This window comes from Crinia signifera, chromosome 5, assembly GCF_055691185.1.
Source record: "Crinia signifera chromosome 5, ASM5569118v1, whole genome shotgun sequence".
NCBI classification, from domain to species: Eukaryota; Metazoa; Chordata; class Amphibia; order Anura; family Myobatrachidae; genus Crinia; species Crinia signifera.
In genome coordinates, this window is record NC_139221.1 from 20,771,418 (window position 1) to 20,786,390 (window position 14,973).

The window sequence follows — 14,973 nt, forward strand, 5'->3', positions numbered from 1 at the left end:
CACCAGTCATTGCGCAGGAGACGTCAGATCATTTGTCCGTGTCAGGAACTTTTATATATAAATATATAAAACTATTAATACATCATCCTTCTATGTGTTCCTTTTAAAAAAATAATGGGCAGGGTACTCAAATGGGTCTTAAGGCCACCATGCTCTGTGCGACTTCTCCGAGGAGAGACGTCGTATGCGAGGGCCCTTGAACTGCTCGGGAGCTTTTCGGTTTGCAGGATTACAGTACGCATAGAAAAGAAGGTACTTGTGTATTATCTGGGCGCCCGATTTTTTTCATCGCATGCCACTACTTACGGCATGCGATGCGATGTGATTTTTCATTTTAAAGACCCGATTTTTAATTGTATAGTCACCCATGGGTGATTTCATACCCCCACTATCCAACTACGCATGGAGTTGATTTTATATAGTGTGGCGAGTGGCCGCGGATTACTTTACATGTATTCTGCGTCCCCTCGCTGGGCTCGCTGCGCTCGCCACTCTTCGGGCTCGGTGGCTCGCTGCGCTCGCCACACTATATAAGATCAACTTCATGCGTAGTTGGATACGATGCAATACAATAAAAAAATCGGGTGCCCAGATATTACACAAGTACCGAATAGAATCAACTTTATTGGCTATTGCGCACACTTGGAATTTTTATATAAGAAACTGATAATAAATAAATAAAATAAAACAGCTGGAGGGCTGCAGTTTGGACATGCCTGCTCTAGATAATATAACTGTGTCAAAAAGAGTGTTTCAGTTTCTTCCATGAAACATTTTAACAGGATAACAGTATCTATTAAGTATTTATTTTCTTTGGCTCTTTCATATGCCAGTGTTAATGGCCACACCATGGGTCTAATGCACCAGTGATGTTGTTGCGTCCTTAAGAGGGTTCACATGGAAACCGATTCCGTCCTTCGTTACTGTGATATGCACATGTTTCTAGTATATGGAAAGCTGTGTAGTACGGAACACTCTTTCCAGCTCCTCTACACAGAGAGACAGGAACATGGTGGTGTTGCCACCTGTTCCACAGCTGCAGGAGGAAAATTGGAAATAAAATGAATGAGAAAATCAGCGCCGGGCTCTCCTCCTCCCTGCACCCGGAAGAGGATCAGTGCAGGGAGGAGGTCACAGGTCCGGGCAGCACTGCGCTGTGCTGCCCGGACACAGGTGAGGGGTTAGGGGGCGATGCGGTGCGGCGGGGGGTCGGCGCGGGGCGGGGGAGGGATGCGGTAGAAGCCCATTGGCTTCTATGGGGCATCGCCAGATTTTTCTGGCGATGCCCCCCGCCGCGTTAACCCGGCGGGGGATGCTTACAGCATCCCAAAATGCGGTAAAAACCCGATAACGGGGTTTTTACCGCATTCCTTGTTTAGAGAATCTCCCCCTTAGACACCAGGGTCAGATTCCCAGGTAACTGGACCTGGGTTATTTTCAGAGCCCATGTTACCCCTAACATTGGGCTAGATGTATCAAGCCTCAAAAAGTGATAAAATGGAGAGTGATAAACAGCCAGCCAATCAGAACCTACCTATCTGTTTTTAAACCCAGCCTGTGACATGGCAGGTAGGAGCTGACTGGCTGGCTGTTTATCACTCTCCATTTTATCACTTTTTGAAGCTTTATCCATCCAGCCCATTGACCTAGGTTGCCTCGGCAATAACTTGGGACCGGTTATTATTTATATTCACCCTAGCAACAACTGAGAGCAAAACACTGCCCTTCAACCTTAATATCTGCGTATATTGGATGACAATAATGGTGTGGTATAGGGGTCCGACAGTCAGGATCCCGACAGTCAAAGCCCGACATCGGGACCCCGACTGGCCGGACCCAGACAGCATGGTGAGCGCAACTAAGCCCCTTGCGGGCTCACTGCAGGCGTGGTGGCTCATGTGAGCCACCTATTCTATTCTCCCTCTATGGGGGTCGTGGATCCCCACGAGGGAAAATAGCAGGTGGCCATCGGGATCCCGACGTCGGGTAAATGCCTGTCGGGACCCCGTCCGGCACCCAACAATAGGACTCTCTCCTTATAATGTATAGATCCTGATGAATATATAACAGGGGCACGGTAATGGGCAGTCACATGAGGGCACCAGGGCTGGAGACATCTTCGCCGGGCCCCAGTACTGTATAGTGATAAGGTGGACCTAAAGTACCAACCAGTCAGCTCCTAACTGCCATGGGGATACATATATGGGTCTCAACAATCAAGTTTTGGAAACTGACATTGAGATTGCTTTGTTCAAAATATTTGGTATGTGTCTCAAAAATCATATTAAAAAGGGTTTTAAGACCCATATCCACTCTCATCATTTTAAATTGAAACCTAATTGTAATACAGGTGATATTGGACATTTTGTGGGTCTAAAATCGGTGGTTAATGATGAAAGAAAGAAATAATAGCGCATGAGGAGATGAAATTTATTTACAATCGTGATACTTTGGTTCCTCACAATCTTAACAGCAATTTTGATTTGAAGTGGTTTTTATAAACTTGCTTTTTATTAAAAAAAATATGTAATTTTGATATGATAGTGTCTTGGATTTTAATTCTTGTATTTTATCCTTCTATTGTATGAGTGATTCGCTCTTCAAACAAATTCATCTGCAAAATGCTATTTGTCAAGTATGCTGCTATGTAAGTGAGAACGGAACCTCTGCTCAGTGACTCCGTTTCCCCACCAACCACAATTGATGGCGCCCAACATGTAAACAAGTGACCGGAAGTGGGGCACAAGTGTGGCAGAGCACTGATGCCGTTCATTCATTGTTTACCGCTAAACTCATAGCACTTAAGCACCTTGTTTTGACAGAAATATATTATAGCACACTTAAGTATGATGGAAATGTCATATTATACTGTGGACATTTTAGTTTATTGTATGGATTCCGATCAGGTCAGGTGACCGGAAGTGGGGCACAATGTCGTGTCCATTCTGACCAGAAAGAAGGCGAAAGTGCAATATTTCAAAGATCTGGCTAATTAGCATGTAACAGTCTGTGTTTTGATTGACTCTTAACCAATTAAATATGGATCTATAGACTTAGAACACTTACATATTTCTTCTCCTTGAAAAAGACCCAGATAGGGTGGAAATGGGTCTGGTACTGGTCATCTCTTCTAGTGGAGGCCAATTTACCGGCAATGATTAGCCTTGCCTGGTGTCTGCTGTCCAGAACTTTCACTTTGTTAAGCGCCATTGGAGAACTTTTTCCAGCAAGTCCTCCACCTGTTCTGGTAATTGTTCCCCTTCAGAATTGTTTTATCCTTGTTTTTATACTTTTGCAATTGGATTTTGGGCCTTATTCTAGTTCACTTTTTCTGACAAAATCCTTCTTAGATGGACAAAACCATGTGCACTGCAGGGGGCAGATGTAACATGTGCAGAGAGCATTAGATTTGGGTGGGGTTTTACTTCAAAGTGAGATCTATTTTGCAGTGTAAAAATAAAGCAGCCAGTATTTACCCTGCACAGAAACAAAATAACTCATCCAAATCTAATTCTCTCTGCACATTTTACATCTGCCCCACCTGCAGTGCACATGGTTTTGTCCATCTAAGAAGGATTTTGTCAGAAAGAGTGAACTAGAATAAGGCCCTTTATGTATGTAAGCAATAAATAGTATTACACTATATTTGCTTATCTCTCTTCCTGTTATATACAGATATCATTGTCAACAAGCCTAGGTTGAAACCACAATATTATTTGTCATTCCTTCTTATATATGAGGTGGAGAAGAGGAGACGCCCATCCCCAGCCAGGGATGTACGGTGTCTCCCCTTTCTAAATATGCCTGTGGGGGGAATGCACCATGTATTTTATACAATCGAAGTTTGAGGTGTTTGGATCCCCCATTTGTGAGAAGCAGAACACGTGCACAGATGCTGGAAGAGTGTCTGATGCCATCTGTCAGCATGGTGGAGGTAATGTGATGGCAGGGCCGGCAACAGAAATCTTGGGGCCCTATCAGGGCCGGATTTGTGCCTAGGCCCGTGAAGCACCGGCCTCAGGGCGGCACCATTTAAGGGCGGCAGGCAGGCTGACATTCTGTTAAATAGCAGCATGGCACAGCGGGTGGGCAGCGGCGAGTGACGAACACTGCCGCCGCAGACATGAATTATCATATGTCGGCGGCAGCGCCGCTCGTCACCCGCCACTGCCCACCCGCTGTGCCATGCACATTACATCACCGCTTAGTGGCTGGGTCCGACGGTCCCCCTGTGTATCCGGAAATGGCTCAGGCTCACTGCTGCCGGCACCCCCCATTGGCTACTCTACACACACACAGTCTATTGGCTGCGTATCCAGCAGCTGAGCGGCGCGCAGATCCTCCCTGCACTCAGTCAGTCACAGTGTGAGAGAGACTGACGGAGACACTGCTAATCACTGTACTAATAAGTGCCTCCCTCCGGGTCATCTGTACAGTGAGCAGCCCAGAGTACTTAAAAAAATATTAAGGTGGGCTACAGTTAAATTTTAATGAAATATATAAATAACAATGTATATACATATATGATTACATTAAAATGGGGGGGGGGGACACACACAAAAATGTTGTGCCTAGGGGCGGCCTGACCCCTAAATTCGCCCCTGGGCCCTATACTATATTTCCCCCACCTAATCCCAATTTCACACAACCATCTTTTGCATGAGCCTCATTTAACCTTTTGCTGCTCCAGATCCTGCTTTCAGGTGCAGACTTCTCTCGTTCTCAGTCTAGCTGGCTCACAGCTGCTGCTGCCCTGTCACTTTCACAAAAGAACTGCGAGCAGCCAGGCCAGATTGTTCACAGAGTGCAGAACAGGTGACCCGCGCATGCGCAGTAAAAGTACAGGAGCCACAGACTGAGGCAACAGTGCCAGCGGCGGGTACGGCTGGGCACCTGCAGCCCCAGGGGGCACACACAGTAGACGGCTCTGAGTGCTGAGTGGCAGAGCACACACACACAGTAGACGGCAGTGGCACCCAGTGAGTCAGTCAGACAGCCACACACAGATGGTGCACAGTAGACGGCCAGGCCTCGAGGGTCACTGACAGGCCAGCTAGTACAGGCGTGGCCGTGCCGGGGCACTTGTCCCCCTTGACCCCCCCTGCCGCCGGCCCTGTGTGATGGTCTGGGGCTGCTTTGCTGCTGGTAAAGTGGGATATATGTACAAGGCAAAATTGATTTTGAACGAGGAATGCTATAACCCCATTTTGCAACGCCATGCCATACACTGTGGACAGAGCTTGATTGGAGCCAATTTCGTCCTCCAACAGGACAATGACCCAAAGCTCACCTCCAAATGATGCAAGAGCTATTTAGGGAAGAAGCAGGCGGCTGGTATTCTGCCTGTAATGGAGTGGCCAGCGCAGTCACCAAATCTCAACCCCATTGAGCAGTTGTGGGAGCAGCTTGACCGTATGGTAAGCAAGAAGTGCCCATCAAGCCAATCCTAGTTGTGGGAGGAGCTTCAAGAAGCGTGGGGGGAAATTTCTTCACATAACCTCAACAAATGAACAGCTAGATGCCAAAGGTCTGCAATGCTGTAATTGCTGCAAATGGAGCATTCTGTGACAAAAGCAAAGTTTGAGGGACAAAATTATTATTTCAAATAAAAATCATTATTTCTAACCTTGCCAATGTCTTGACTATATGTTCTTTTCATTTTGCCACTCATTTCATAAATAAAAGTCAGTTTTCATGTAAAATACTAAATTGTCTGAGTGACTCCTAACTTATGAACAGTAGTGTATATATTATAAGGAGGGAAGCACTAAAGCCTGGGAGAATGGGTATGCCTAGGTAACACTGATACTGGCGGGACATGTACCACAGATGTCCTCCTCTCACCTTGTCCTTCTGCTCCACAGGAGGTTCCGGTCCACCCTGAGCTCACCGTAGGACACCTGCATTTGTGGCCTTCTTAGCAGCTACACTATTGGCTGGCGATGACCTGCGCTCACCAGACAATATCGCCCTCCGCTATTTTCTGTAACTAGATGAAGAGCATCATACTGGGCAGCACATACATGGGGTGTTATCTTTCAGGTGATGTGCCCCGTGTACACCCCTTTCACGTTGCTAATGCTGGGTTGCACCCCGGATTCGGACACAGGTCCCAGCATTCGTGTTGTTTTGCTGCCCACAGCGACCTGGCATCACTGATGTCTGTATTGGCGCGTCATCGGGGGGTGGAGGAGTCCTGGAGCTGACACTGTGTCCAAGCGATGCCTTCCAAGTTATGGAATAAATCCAGGCCTTGTACTGTAATTCCTATACTTCAGTCTTTCCAGATCACGTGACTAGTGGGATCTTCTGACTGGCTTCTACTTAGACTAGTCCCCCTGGGGTATCCTGAGGGCCCTAAGCGTTAGGCCCTGGCTATGTGTACAACATAGTTCGTCTTGTCGGCATTGACCATGTCAACATATTGACGCATGTGTTATGTGGATATTGTTACCCTGTTGACATGGTGTTTTTTTTCCGAATTCTGTCCCCATGCGTAATGGCAACACTAACGCTAGCACTAGCCTCTTGGACATGCCAACTAAGTCGACATTTCTGAAGTCAACATTCTGTCAGTGTCGGCATTCTGCAGGTGTGGATATTATTGATTTTGACATTTGATCATGCAGCAATCAGTAATCTGTATGCATTCTCATGACTGCGGATTGGTTCTGTGTATGAATACTGTTTATCTTTGGACATTTACGCCTGCAGTGTTCGGCATCTTTTTGAATGTAAGGTCGCACTTGGGGCTACAGGAATGTTCCGTCGTGTCTAGTCAGGTACATGGAATGGAACGGAGAAGTGTCAGTTATCAGGGCTCTTGCATAACTGACACATCCTCACCTCTGCTGCTGCCAGGGGCCCTGGAATGTATTGTGGTACAGAGACGTGCAGGACCCTCAGGCTCAGAGGGGGATACCTCGGCCCGCACATCTAGAAGGTAACACATTTGGCCATGGTCCGACCAGGTACAAATCAGTATCTTTTAAGTTAGGGGCTTATGAGACTAACTGCAGAATGAATTACTTCCCCCGTCCATCACCCTATGGACAGGGTCAATCCCATAATGCTGCAAAAGTGCATTAAATGCGCAGATAACTTCTCCGCACTGTTGTGGTACAGTACTGTATATCCAAAGAACTGGGCATATACTGTACATTTTACAGTAGTCATGTGAATGGGGTCTACTGAATGACTGCATCAAACAAGGCAACAAAAAGTGGCTAAAGGCCCCCATGAATTAGGCCAACTTGCGGGGCTGCCACTAGGAATCTGATTTCCAGTCTGGGACCCTTTGGGCCCCCACCTTCCCCATCTCCCCCCTCACTTACTGCCGGACTCTCGCTCCTAATCCCTCATCCCCAGCAGGCAGGTCCCAAAGCACAGGCTTCTTTAATGCCAATTAAAATGCAGCACCGACTGGTGAGCCAATCAGAGCTTGTGTACTGGCAGCTGCTCTGATTGGCTAATGGTGCACAAGCTCTGATTGGCTCAAAAGTCATCATTTTAATTGTCTGCCGCCATCCTGCCATCCTGCATTGAAGAAGCCTGTGATTCAGGACCTGCACCAAGTGCAGCAAAATGAGTTGTCCGGGCCCTTCCAGATGCCGGGGCCTGGAACAGCTGTACCCACAGCACCCCCCAAATGGCAGCCCTGCCAACTTGTCCTAAGGACACGTCGGCCCCAACTTCCCCTGAGCTTCCCCGGCAGAGCTTGGTAAGATTTGGCACTTGATGTGCCATTTTTTTCATGCGATAAATCAGATGTGATTTATCACTTGTAACCAGGGGGAGCTGCAGGTGGATTAGTGGCAGGAGAACAGGGTCCGTGGGAGCGGGGACCAGAGAGCAGGGTCCGGGGTAGCAGCAAGCGTCGGGAGAATAGAGAAAAATCCTATCCAAAAGACTGGGCGGCCGCCGATTGGCTGAGCTCTCAGCCAATCAGCAGCCGCCCTGTCTTTTGAACAGGATTTTTTCTGTTCTCCCGCCTGCCGCTACCCCAGACCCTGCTCTCCAGTCCCCTCTCCCTGCCTGCCACTACCACGGACCCTGCTCTCCTGCCGCTCCCCCGGTCCCTGCTGTCCGGTCCCCACTTGCCGCACCAGGGCTCGATCCCCTGGACCTCGCTCCCTGATGCATTGATGGCTGCATATAAGATTTATCTTATGTGCAGACCGCCCGACCCCCGGATCTGATCTGATGCGCACGGGACTGTGCATTGGATCAGATCGGATGTCCTACACTACTCAATTTGGGCAATTTCTTGGTCTGATCCTCCAGAATCGGGTGAAATCGGGCCCAAATCGCGTAGTGTATGGGGGACCTTTAATGTGAGTTGAAGCTTGCAGCCCCTTCCCCCCTCGGAAGGAGGAGCCCGGAGGCACATGACTACATTGCCTCCCAGAGTTATGCCTCTACATTTACCATTTAATATTTGCTGCTAATTCCCCCAAAACCTGTTTAATTACTAAAATTGGAACTCTGTGGAAGATGGATGTTGCTATGGGCAACCAATCAGATTCTATCTATTATTTTTTTTAGAAGGTGCTAAATAAATAATATTCTTATTGGTTGCTATTGGCAACATCCCATCTTGAATTGTTCTCCCATCTTAGTAAATTAACCTCATTAGTAAATTAACCCCATTGAAGGAAGTTGTATCCCTTCTCATCTCATTGATGTGGGTGGGCTACCTTGCATTGACAGGTGCCGCACCATCTGTATAGGATAGAACCCAACATTTCTTCTGCGTCAACCCTTATTCATTGCGTTATGGTCGGCTGCCTTGTTGTTGCGCTTCAGTTCATGCGCGGACGTCCCGACACTCATAGGACCGTCAATAAAGGTAACACATCCGGGATCAGTGGCAGCGGAACAACAGCAAGCAATGTTACTGCAAGGAGGGACGGGGCAAGGTTCTTATGTCGGAATACGGTTTTGGTTTCTTCCAAAAATAACATTTCTATTTATGTTCTAAAAAACCGTGAAGAACTCATGTCGACCTTCCCATTGTTGATCTAATGCTTTTGAAACCTTCCGACCTTAGCCGCGTCAACCTATTTCAGGTGTCGACCTAAGCTCTGAAGACCTTCAGTGGTCAACTCAATGTCATGTCGACTTAAATAGGGTCAACCTAGTCTCCCGGTGAGTAGAGGCTTCTTCGGTCCACCCATGCACTTTTCAGCACTGTTTCTATTTTTACAAAAATATATGTATTATATGTTTAACCTTTTCCTGACAACTTATGTTATTTAAATGTTTGAAAGAGCCTAAACTATAGATCATCTGTATTATTAAATAAATGTATTCCATACAGTATCCAGTGTATAAAAAGACCAATTTCAGGGCTGTTACCACTCCCCAGACTCCCGTATTTACTCCAATGCGCTGCAGAGTGGAAGATTTTGGATTCCAAACCCCCCCCCTATAAAAATCCTGCGTTTGCCACTGGGGTGAGAGAATACAAAAGTGATAGATTTGGTAAGAAATCTCCATATTTTTTTTAAGCGGCAATCATTTACACTGCAAAATCAAACTGGTATTGCAGTGTAAAAGATTGCCGCTTTAAAAAAAAAAAAAAACCCTGGAGATTTCTTCCCAAATCTCTCACTTTTTGATTGTCTCACCCTATTATATTTCACCATTGTTATGTACAATTTCCTTTTTCTTGCGACCGTTCGATCAACCGAATACACGTTCGGCCGTCCAAAACATACGACCGTTCTGCGCGTACACATATGTACAATTTTACTTGCGACGTCCGATGTACTCCCGTCCAAACAATCGCAAGAAGAAGTATATGAGAGACCCTGTAACCCTTTGCCTGCTGTTTTAACTAATGTCTGTTTAATGCCTCACTGCTCAACACTTTAGACGCATCACTTTAAGACATTAATCAATGTTGAAGTTTTAATAGAGTGGGCTGGAAGCTCTTTTCAGGGCACCATAACACACTATTAAAACTTCAACATTGATTAATGTCTTAAAGTGATGCGTCTAAAGTGTTGAGCAGTGAGGCATTAAACACACATTAGTTAAAACAGCAGGCAAAGGGTTACAGGGTCTCTCATAATGCAGCATACCACCGTGCTTTGTCAAACTGTCAAGCATATCGATCGAAGGTGCGTACACACTTCACTTTTGTTCCGATATGGAGCCGTCCTGTCGGATGAAATATTAAGCAGCAAAGAACCTTCGACCGACCGACCGTGGACGGCCAAGAGCGTTTTTGGCCGTTTATCGGTCGCACAGCAGCAATTGGGACAGCGTACACACCTATACAATCGAACGGCCGTTTGCCCCCAGATTGGAAGAACGGCCCGACGATTGTATATATGTGTACCCAGCTTTAGACTTAGATCAGGCTCGTGTAGATACAGGATTACCCAAACTAGTAATCCTACAAAATACTTGTTTTTCTGGAATTCAGGGGGTAAAGTATCAAACCTTTTACAAAGGACAGGTGGAGAAGTTGACGATAGCTGGTGGCTTTCATTTTATAGAATTGTACTGAATTAACTAGAGTTTCTAATAAGAAAGTTACAATTCTGCAAATACTTGTCTTCACAGAGGGACTTCCAATCAGAGGAGCTCATTCAGGTATGTACATGGATATTACAACACATAGCAACTCCCTAGTAGCAATACCAGTACCTAACTCCCTAGGATTGTCTGAAAGACTGACGCAATTCACAGATCTTTGTGGGCGGGGCTTTGCCCAACTGTGTGATGATGTCATTTGCAGTTAGCAGGGACAGACATAGGTGTGCACGCATTGAGTGCACAGGCACCCCCTAATGCTGTGCCCACCCTTATGAACACCTCCCTACCAGAAATACCTTTTACCAAAGACTTTGCTTTTTAGAACTGTATTCCATTGAAAGAAGCGCCCATCAATCAATTATGTGTGTTTTGCATTGTTACTTGTACCAGACCATTGTCATATCACTACATATCGTCCATATATGTTTTTTACTATATTTGCATGTACTATTATACTGAGAGCCGCTTTATATTGTAGCGAGTACCAATAGATGATGGAAGACACACCTGATTGGTGCTGTTAGACACACCCAATGGGCGGTGTTATACGTGCCCAATATGTGGTGCTAGGCACACCCCTTCTACAGTGCACCCCCTAATAAAATGTGCTGTGCACGCCTATGGGGACAGATTATGCAAATCACATCATTAGAGCACCCACACTTAGTATTTACACTTATGCCCCTTTCAGACCGCACTTTGGAAACGGTATATTGCCGTTTTTTTACCGTTTTAAAACGGAAATCTGTGCGGTCTGAAAGGTGCAGATCCAATTAACCGGTTTGAAAATACCGTTTTTTCAAACCGGTTAAAATGCAGGGTCCTACCCGTTTCAGACCCGGGTCTGAAACGGTATTTAGGACCCAGCCAATGAGCTGGGTCCTAAATTCAGCGCAGTGAATATTTAATGAGCGCTCATTAAATATTCACAGCACTGGAGCCGCCCCGCGCCCCCCCGCGCGTGTGTCGACCCCCCGCGCGTGTGTCGACCCACCCCCCGCGCGTGTGTCGACCCACCCCCCGTGCAGCCGGTACCTCCGTTGTGGATCCCGGCAGTGCAGTATGGTCGGAAGCACTCGTAAAAAAAAGTGTCTTTCAGAAAATGGCTGCCTTATAGGAAAACCCGTTTAAAAAAACTGTCTTTCGTATGGGGGCAGTCATTTTCCAAAAGTCACTTTTCTTATAAGAAAAATGGCTACCCCCATACGAAAGACAGTTTTTTAAAACAGGTTTTCCTATGGGGCAGCCATTTTCTGAAAGACACTTTTTTTCATAAGTGCTTCCGACCATACTGCAGTGCCGGGATCTGCAACCGAACTCAGGTACCGGCTGCACGGGGGGGACGGGGGGGGGTGCACTGGCTTTGACCCTGTATTTGGAAAGTTTCCAAAAACGGGTCTGCCAGTGTCAAAACATCGGCACTTAAACGGTAATATACCGTTTAAGAGGTGCGGTGTGAAAGGGGTTTTACCTGGCAGACCCGTTTTTGAAAACGTTTTCAAATACAGGGTCAAAGCCAGTTATGCGGTCTGAAAGCAGCATTATTGTCTGTATCTCCTTGAAGAGAGGTCCAAAAAGTATGCAAGCAAATAATACCTTTCATTTGTATGGTGCCAGAAGGGTTCCCTAGCATCATACCTGGTAGATGTCAAATACAACCACCTTAAATAGGGACCCCCACAATTCTAGGGGCCTTCAAGCAGGGGCTGGTGGTGGTCAGTCAATCAGAGTGGCCAGACAGCATTCCCTACCTACCTCCCAGCCTGCAGCCAGACAGTGAAAGGCTGTCAGCATGTTGATTGGTGGACGGCTAAAGCTATCAACCAATCAGAGTGCTGACAGCCATGCACTGTAAGATTGTAGAGTACAACTAGATTATCCGCAGCGACATAAACTTACCTGTATGGGCATGTAACATGGAATCATAGACACTGGCATTTGGGGGTTGAGTTTTTAAGGGGAGGAAAGCTGTGTGAGGGGAGTAATGATTTGACTTGAAGGACAGTTTAGTCATATAAGTGGCTAGGCATGTATATCAGTTTACGAAGATGGGCATCACCGGTCCAGGTGCGTCCACATGCCACTTTATGATTGGCTGTCGTATCTATATGAATCGTCATGGGGAAGTCGGAACAATTCTTATCCCCGTAGGGTTAGAGTGATCAGCTCTGCCCTTAAGAGTCGTGTCATGGTCAGGGATAGTGGCAGAAGGTCGATCCTTGACCATTGAGCGCCAGTTGGCTCGGTAGTAGATTTTTATTTAATTGTTGGTGTTATTTTCCAGTTTGAAAATGATAGTGGCAGACAGGGCTGCCAAGAGAAATCCTGGGCCCCGGTACAACAACTTTCCGGGGCCCCCCTGGAGGGTGTTATTATCAAGACTCCAGGGAATTTTTCTCAAGGTTTTCTGTTCACAAAGAGCTTTGAGGAAAAATGTCCTGCATGGTGCTGAAACGTCGGCCCACCTATCTTTGTATTTGTACTTTGGCCCCCGGGCTACTAAAACTGGCTGTACACAGGGCGCAGCTCCAGATGACCTACTCCGAAGGAACAAGCTGCATCGGGTTACGAATCTCCGGCGTCTGATGTCACTTCCAGGTCGCTGTGCATTTCTGACATCCGGCCGTGCTGGAGTGCCGCTGCCAGCACCTGCAGCAATGCCTACCATTATGTGCTGTGCAATGGCCAGGGCATCACCACAGCCGCCGCACACACTAGGCCGATCTAGACAACTTCCGCAGTCAGTGCCGGGGGGATATCATTATACCTTAGCGTGTAATGAGAGCAGCCTTCCCCTGCCATGACGCCAGCACACTGCAGGTGGTGCAGTTACTGCCCCACACAGAGGCGATCTTCATACTAGTTATACAATTTTACCAGGTTCTAGGCTGGAGGGCTGTGTAGCAGGTGCCGAGGCTACAGCCCAGTGTGGGTCGCAGCCAGCCACATAAAAGCACACCGCCGCCATGTCTACTGCGGGGAGCAGTGCACGTATCAGCTGCAGATGTGCTGCTTATCAGGTGAGAGCAGGGAGCAGGCACATACAGGCAGGGGCATCCTGGCAAAAGAGGATAGCAGCAGCAAGTTTTCAGAATATCCCTAGAAATCACACCAGTGGGGTGCGATCCCCAGTATAACTACCCCATGGGCATGTTTTGCTGGATGACAAGTAGCGCTCCTCTGCATTGCCGTCTTTCCCATTGGGCTTAATGGGCAGTTGCTCAGGGGCCCAAGGTTGCTCAGGGGCCCAATGGGGAAGACGGCCCTGCCCAGCGGGAGGGCAGGGAGCTTGATGCTGCGATCCGGGTGGCTTGTGGAGGGGATCCGGGCGGCGTGCTGAGGGGATACGGGCAGCGTGCGGAGGGGATACGGGCATCATGCGGAGGGGATACGGGCAGCGTGCGGAGGGGATACGGGCATCATGCGGAGGGGATACGGGCGGTGGCTGTGAGCAGCGTCCGTCCGTTCGTCCAGGCTCAGACCTTGATGTAGTGCTATTTGCCGAGCGGGAAGCGCTGCTGATTTTGAAAAGACTGGCAGGACGCTGATTGGCCGGACGCTCAGCCAATCAGTGGGGGAGATTCTCTAAGAATCTCCGCCCCCCTTCGCCGCCCATCGCATACTTAATTATCGCATATGTTCTAACATATGCGATAATTAAGGCAAAGGACAGCTCTTGCGTTAAGAGCTGTCCTTTGCGGTGAGAGTCGCCGGGTCCCAGCAGGTCCCGGCGGCTCCCCCCTCCCTCACACACCCGGCGCTGCTGCAGCTGCGCCGGGCTCTCCTCCTCCCTGCACCCGGAAGAGGATCAGTGCAGGGAGGAGGTCACAGGTCCGGGCAGCGCTGTGCTGCCCGGACACAGGTGAGGGGGCGATGCGGGGCGGCGGGGGGTCGGCGCGGGGCGGCGGAGGGATGCGGTAGAAGCCCATTGGCTTCTATGGGGCATCGCCAGATTTTTCTGGCGATGCCCCCCGCCGCGTTAACCCGGCGGGGGATGCTTACAGCATCCCAAAATGCGGTAAAAACCCGATAACGGGGTTTTTACCGCATTTCTTGTTTAGAGAATCTCCCCCAGTGTCCGGCCAGTTATTTCAAAATCTGCAGCGCTCCCGCCCGGTGGAAAATAGCAGTACATCAAGGTCTGAGTTGCCGCAGGACTGACCCTGCTGCACGGATCCCTGCAGCCTGAATCGCTACCCCCAGCTGCTGCGCACATAGGTGGGTGGAGGCAGGGGGGGATTGTGAGGAGGGTGGAGGCGGGGTTGTGAGGAGGGGGGCGGGGTTGTGAGGGGGGCCCCTCAACTTATTTTGCCCAGGGGCCCACTCTAATGTAAAGACAGCCCTGCTCCTGCGTGGCTATTCCTGTCACATACCCCTGTAACATTCACATACCCCTGTTACTTACCCAGCCACCGCACTTGCCGAGCC